The sequence below is a fragment of the Pteropus alecto genome, unplaced genomic scaffold (assembly GCF_000325575.1).
Source record: "Pteropus alecto unplaced genomic scaffold, ASM32557v1 scaffold114, whole genome shotgun sequence".
In the NCBI taxonomy this organism is placed as follows: domain Eukaryota; kingdom Metazoa; phylum Chordata; class Mammalia; order Chiroptera; family Pteropodidae; genus Pteropus; species Pteropus alecto.
In genome coordinates this window covers 1,522,723-1,530,525 of record NW_006435793.1, presented here as the reverse complement: position 1 = coordinate 1,530,525, position 7,803 = coordinate 1,522,723, and positions in this window count along the sequence as shown.

The following is a 7,803-nucleotide window of genomic DNA, read 5'->3' as shown; positions in this document are numbered from 1 at the left end:
AGCTGGCAGAAGCAAGGTGACACATAAAGGCCAAGGCAATTTCTGAGAATGAAATTTCAGGCCATGCAGCGGGGAAGGAGGAGTACGTGTAGCAGAAGCTCTACAAGAAGTGTAGGACTAGGAGTCAGGGTCTGAGTTGTGAGCTTGGTTCTGCCTCAAGTGCTCAGTGACCTTGGGTAACTCCTTTTAATCTGTGGCTGTGGTCTTTCTTCTTCATAAAACGAGGGAGTTGGTCAAGAGAATGTTGAGAATCTGCTACAACTCCTTGACTACAGTGTGGTTTGCATAGTCTTGGGTCCTGCTAACAGCATAGTTGTCTGAAAGCTTGGAGCAACAGGGAGCGATTATTTCCTGTGTTGGCTAAGCTTCTGTCCTTCATAATTTTGGAATTTGGGTTTTAGGGACTGTAAGTTCAGTCAGATACACAAATACTTGTTATTTATGCACTGTATAAAGTTAAATGGCTATCGATTTATTTTAGACATTGATCATATTTTAAATACCTTAGAGGAACTGGTTATTTAGAGAAACCCTGTGAAGACTGGTCTTCTTTGAAAGAAAGGATACTTTTGTAAGGATTTGTGTTCTTAGTTTTTACCAAATGGACGTTTTAGTGAAGAAGCATCTGGATAAAGTCCCAAGCTTTAGTGGTTAATGGGAGACAGAATGTGATTCTCCATGCCCTTACCTCCTTGGCAAGATGGGTGTGAACTGAAAAGTTTGCCTTTGCTTCACCTGTTGGTTCATCTGCAAATCTTGTCACTATGCAGATTCTGGAGAGGGGTCTGAGATTTTGCATTTTTAACAAGTGCCCAGGTTGTGCCAGTTCCGCTTGTCTGGTCACCACGCTTCTGTGTAGCAAGATTTTAGAGGACCCAATGCTGTTTTTATTTATTCTGAAAAAAACAAAACAAAACAAAACAAAAGAAAACAAAAAAAACCATTGAGGAGTTAGGCACATTTTTGAGTACAGCAGAGTATTGGGTGTTATTCTCTCAGAACTGACCACTTAAGCACATAAACAACAATATAGAACAAAACAAAAAATGCTCACACATATAATGGAACTATAAAAGCATCAAACTAATTCCTAACTGAACAAATCAAGGATAATTAAGCCAGCAGCCTAAAGTACCTTGTTCTACTGTTAGTGGTATTTATGAGTTTCTAACAGTAGTTTTCAACCTTGGCTATGCATTAGAAACAGTATTTTATGAATAATTAATCTCAGTGGGTCCAGCTACCAGAGGATTCTGATTCATTTGACTTGGGTTGGGGCCTGGTCTGCTATGGTTGTCAGCAGCTTTTTAGGGGATTATGATACATAATTGAGATTGAGAACCACTGTGTAGAGTTCACAGATGTGTCTCATTTGATCCTTACTCCTGTGAGGTCATGCAGAAGTGAAGAAATAGTGCTCAGAGAAGAACCACCTGGCACCAGGCCCTTAGCTAGTGAATGGCAAAGCAGAACCTCTGTCCCAGGTCTCTTGACTCAAAAACAAATAGTCCCATCTGCCTGCCCCTACTCCATCTCTCAAAGCTATATTGTGGATTTGTGTTGTCCTAGAGTCGGATCACACCTACAGGGTACTTGTACTGCCTCCATTCATGCACAGATATATCCCAATTCATTTCACTTTTGAGCAGTTTTTTACCTGAGATGGAAATGCAATAACCATTTCTTGGTAGCTGATGTAGAGAATTGACAGATAAATATTAAGACACAGTTCACCATCCCCCACACCCTGCCAAATCATCACACCGTAGCCCAATAGGAGAGGTAAGGCTTGTACACAGTTGTCATGTACTTGATCAGTGCATGTCTCTCGGAGCAGAGAGCTAAGAAACTCGAAGGAAAGCCTCCTGGAGGAGGTGGCATTTTGGCAGGTGGAGATTTGGAAAGGAGAGGAACTTCGCTAGATGCAATGACCTGTTGACCATTCAAGATGTGAGACCTAAATGAGAACATGGAGCAGTAACGTGGTCAAAACTGCTCCAGAAAGAAGATTAGAGGATGGAACCAAGTTTAGAGAAATCTGGAGTCTGAGAGACAAGGTAGGAGGGTTTGGCCCTGCTTGGGATGAGATGGTAGGAGGAACCTGAGGAGGCTGTAGTAAAAACAAGGGAGACCAATGCGAAGGGCAATGCGGAAGTGGAATCAGGCTTGGCAGTGGATTGCTTTTGTTGGAGAGGAGGGGTGAAGTTTTAAAGCTAGATGCCTGAAAGAATGATGCTGCCACTTGAAATAAAGGAAGAAAAGGGTGCATTTCTGGCTCTGACCTGTCTGAAGAGAGGCCTAGACCCAAACTAGTGCGATTGCCTCACACTCAGCCTCAAATGCCAGCACCTCCTCTCATCTCCTTTTTGGCTGTCGCCTCATTGCTCTGACTTCTGTCTCTTCAGCTGCTGGTGCCTCTTCCACCTGTTCATCTGACACTGTAGCCCCTCCCTGCTGGGTCCTTGTCACCCCACTCATTTGGTACTGCCTCTGCCATCAGTACCTCCATGGCAGCTGGTGGCACATCAGTCACCAGCTCTTACAATGGCTTTGCACTAGAAAGATCAGAAAATATTATTTCTTTACTTTTAGCTTCAATTCTTTTCTAGACAGTTGGCATCTATGAATTTTAGTTTTTTGTTTTTTGTTTATTTGAAATGTCCCATATTGTATAAAGGAGCACTGGCTGAGAGGGGCTGTTAACTCCTATGTCTGCTTATTGCAGCCCCTTTACAAAAATCAAACATGGACTCCTACCCTATTATGCATCAAATATTTAGGAATATTTTAGGAATTTTTCAGGCAGAATCTTAATATGCATTGGCTTTTTTTTTTTTTTTTTAAGAAGAAGAAAGAGAATAGATGGAGAGAAATGGCATGGTAAGAGAGTACATTTGAGTTATCAACAGCCTCTGCAGTGTCAGGTCAATCACATCAGCCCTTGGCCTGGACCAGGGGAAAGGAATGGCACTGCCTCCTGGGAATGTCAGAAGGACCCGATAATTACATTTGGTGAAGTCATGAAGAGTGGCTCTGTAATGTCATTGCTAAGAATTACCCTTTTAATAGCATTTCTGGATGTCTGAGCTTTTCAAATGGAATGACACTTCTTTTCTGCTGTGGCTTTCCTTTCTGTTGGGCTGCTTCCCAGCGAGCCTCCTGTTCCTCACCCTCATTTTGATAATTAGCTCATGTGTTTTCTTCTGTCTTCCTCCTTCATGTGTTTTCTTTTGTCTTCCTCCTTCCCAGCCCTGTTTCTCTAACCTCTCCTTCTGTACCTACAACAACCCCAGTCTTCCCTGTTTCAGAGGTATAGTCATGTGAGGGAAATATTTGCCAAAGGACAGTATATTCAACATCTGGTATCAACAAGGTGAAGTGTAGCCTTAGATTGGCCAGACTATCGATGACTTGCTTCAATGCTGCATTCGCTACTTTTGTGTTGGTGGGACTCAGAAGCCGTGGGAAAGGTCATCAGTGATCTGTGACTACAACACATTCTTTTCCTAATCGTGCCATATGTTATGCCCTTCAACACAATTCACTAATCTCTGCCTCAGTTTCTGCATCTGTGAAAGTGGTGTAATACTTATCTACCTCCCCTGAATGTTGTGAAGAGTAGTCTATGTTAGCAAAGCACTTTTGAAATAAAGAGTGATGTAAAGCATTTTAACATTATTGTTGTCATTGTGATATGGATGTCCTCCTGTAGAGATGCTGCCCTGTGGGGGAATTACTTAGGTGTACCATAGTTTAGGAACCCCCAGTATGGAAAACTTCCATAACAGATACAAAGTGTGATTATTTTCTTTGTGAAAAATTTCAATATGGCATTTCCTTAAATAGCCCTTTGGTGCCTTTAGAGATTCGATTTATAGAAGAGTAATTTACATAATTTTTAAAGAACACATCTATTGAACTTGTATTACCCAATATAATTATTGGATTTGCAAGCTGAGTATTAATCTAATGGTAAAGTTTATCATCAATAGATGGGAAACTTCAATTTCTACATTATCCAGATGCCCGGATTGTGTGTGAATTTTCTCTCACTGTTGCCGTCGATTGGAACGGGTTCGTTGGGGGGAAAATTCCAAATCCTGTTATTTAAGAAATTGGTTAGTTTTAATCAAAAGGATATTTGTTATAGTGGAAATACTATCAGTAGCAGGAGAAGGTAAGATTCTAGATCCTTTTCTGTTCCATCATCTGGTTCAGCTTCCAGAGTAACCAAGAAGAAAACTCAGGCTGGTGCTCTGCTGGTGAGGTGCATGTGGATCTAGATTCTTATCCTTGAGTCTCAAAGAATGTCTCTAGGTGGGCTGGTGTTATACTTTCTAGAGGCCCGAAGGGTGGTGCTCTAGTCACTCAGCCACTGGGAAATCTGGAAGGTAGCTGGGGCACATGTACTTTCTTGTAGAGTCATTCTGAGCCCCAGGCTAAAGGGGTGGGAACTATCCAAGGGAAGATCTCATTGTGACTGCAGAAGTATAGGAAGGCTAGCCCAACTGCACATTTCAAATTTCAGTGTTATATCTGCTAATATCTTCTTGGCCAATGCAAGTCTCATGGCTGAGGCCAAAGTCAAGGGGAAGGAAGTAGATTTCTCCTGAAAAGGTGAGGTTTTTACATGAATATTTTTGCACAACAATTGAATAATTGAATCTATCACAGTATCACAAGTAGGAAGGGAACTAGTGGGATACTAGTGGGATTATAAATCAAGGAACAGGGAATCTGGGGTGAGGGTGTTAATGTATCCTTGTTTCTTATCTTTTACTGAAATACCCTTTCTTTACTTCTTTCTCTTTTTTGGGGGAGAGGGGGGCTTTAAAATAGTTATAATAATAGAATATATGTCATAGGGATGTTGGATTAAATGAGCGAAATATATTTAGTTCTGTGTATTTAGAACAGTGCCTAACACACAAACACTTAAGTTGTTTGTTTTTTTTTTCCTCTCAAGTCATGTTGGCTTCTAAATGGGGCCAGAGTGATTTGAACCCAAGTGGCCTGGCTCTGGATTAAAAATCCATGCTTTTAAGAATCAGAATACACAGCCTTTCTGTTCATATCCCGAATTAAAATCTTTGCTTTGCAAAGAACATGACCTGATGAATGTTAGACCGTCATCTGTAAAATACCCACTTTCCGCGATTGCTATAATGACTACATGAGAATACAAATGTGGAAGTCATATAAACTATAAAATCACCCCCCCAACCCTAAACCTCTCTTCTGATATTCTATTACGAGAGAATCCAAGACTCTCTTCTCCCATCACAAAACTTCATCTAAATCTCTCCTTCCAGCCTCCGCACGCTGACACTCCCTGAACACACTTTGCAGTCTCTGGGTTTCAGAGCCAGGCTCTGTGAAATTACTTCTGTTGATCCCTCCACCTGTAGTACTCTCTACAACCCCTTCCCATCACCTACGCTGATGAAGCATCACCTATTGTTCAAGGTCAAGTGACACCAGGACACACTCCTGGAACGTGGGTTCTGGTCCCAGCTTTGCTGATAACTCACCATGTGATTGAGGGCAAGTTACTAGGTCTCTCTGGATATTAATTTCCTTTTTGGAGGAGAGGATCTCTAAATTCCCTTCCCCTGTTCTAAATAGTCCAATTCCGAAGTTAAACTAATCTTTTCAATTTACCTCATGTAACCCGAGTTTTCAATTTAGCATTCTCCTTAAAAGATAATGTGTACATAAATGGAATTCAAATGCTTCATCCAAGTGCATCAGCCCCAATGTTGAAAGCACCATTTGTGCAAGTTATTGATATTACCATAATGATTGTACTTAAAACAGTTTATAAAACAATCTAAATATAGTCAATACAAGAATTTCTATATAATGGGCACAAAAGGGTTGTCGTTTTTTAAAATATAATTTTCCAAACAGAAAGTAATTGGCTGCTGTTTAGCTGTTTCAAATTGCCCAATTCTATAGAATATAGAATACTTCTTTTTTTACAAATTGCCCTGCTCTAAGGCAATAACATGCCCAGAATATGTAGATTTTTGTATATCCTTTTAAAATTCTTATCCATTGATTTTAATAGATGATATTTGTTTTAAACATCTGGGGCTGTCTAAAAACCTACTTCAAATGGAAGGAAAGAAAGAAGTAGGTTAGCATTTATTTAACATCGTCTGTGGGTCCTAGGCATATTTGTTTATTCTTTCATTTAATTCTTAAAATACTCTGCAGGAGTAGGTAATATTGTCCATATTTTAAAGATAAGGAAATGAAACTTAAAGAGGTTAAGTGACTTACTCAAAATCACATACCTAGTTCTGGAGATGGTTGCACAGCAATGTGAATGTACATAATGTCACTGAACCGTACACTTAAAAATAGGTAAAATGGTAAAATTTATGTTATTTTATCACAATAAGAAAGAAAAAAAGTCACATATTTAGCTTAATTAGATTTAGATCCTGAGTCAGTGTGCTTTGGTTCGTCTCTTCATGGCATGGGAGAAAATAAGCAGTTTGATGGGCTGGTTATGTTCATCAAGATCTGCTGGGACTGTGGAGCCAGAAACAAGGAGAAGCAGAGAGAAGAGCTAAGTGAGGTTAAAGGCGTCAGCAACGGCAAAGGTGGCATCCGAGTTCCATCTGACAGCAGGTAGAGAATCAGTGACCAAGGTAAAAAAGAGAGGTCACCAATCAGTCTTGCCATTTAAATTAGTGTTTCTCAAATAATAATGTGTATAGGAATCACCTGGGTAGCTTGTTTAAAAAATGCAGATTCAGATTCAATGTGGGATGGGGTTAGATTTTGCATTTAACAAGTTCCCAGGTACTCATGGTGTTGCCTGTTCATGGACCAAACATTGAGTAGCAAGGGTTTTAGATAACAGTAACCCCCGTGGCAGCTCTCCAAGTGTCGTTTTCAAATCTCTTGCACAGGAGAGTTGGGGGTGCTTTCACAAAGCAAATCCTGAGCCCCAACCCAGATCTACCAAATCAGAAACTGAGGGCAGGATGGGAATCTATACTTCTACCAAGCTTCCCAGTTCCTTGTTAGGTATACTAAAGTCCGAGAATCACTGCTAATAGGATATCACCGTGGCCTGGTGACAAAATCAATTCACTTGCATCCCCAAATATCCAGTTTATAAAGCCTTTTACATCCTGTTTCTCCTATACTTGTACAGCAGGCTAATGAAGGGGATACCATTAGCTTCACTTTGCAGATGAAGAAATTGACATCTCCTCCAGTGGCTAAGTGCTGGACCCAAAGACCTTCTGACTCTCAGGAAAGTTCTTTGTATTATTTCATGGCTCTCTCTTCCACTTTACCATGTCTCCACTTATACTTCTACACAAATTAGAAGTTCTTTTATGTTAAAAAGCTTTGCAGAACAATTTTCTTGCTATGATGCTTTTAATAATCTCCATCTAATTTAGCACATTAAGAAGCACAGTTTATGCTTATAAACATAAAGTTATCCAAGGTCATGGCAAAATAAATGTTTGAAATAATGAAGAAATAGACTGCATTGAGTTTTTTTAATCATTTTTTTCACTTGGATATATATCACTTGCTAACGGTTTGCTTTTCTCTTTTAACTATTTGAAAGTTGCAGACATTATGACCCCTCTAAATTCTTCAGCATGTATATACTAAGAACATTCTCCTACACTACCCACAATGCCATTATCACACCTAAGAAAATTAATATTAACTCAATACCATCTATATGTAGCCTATATTCAAATTTCTCCAGTTGTCCAGAATGCCTTTATTGCCCTTGATTTTCTTGGTTCCAATCAAGGTTTATTGCAT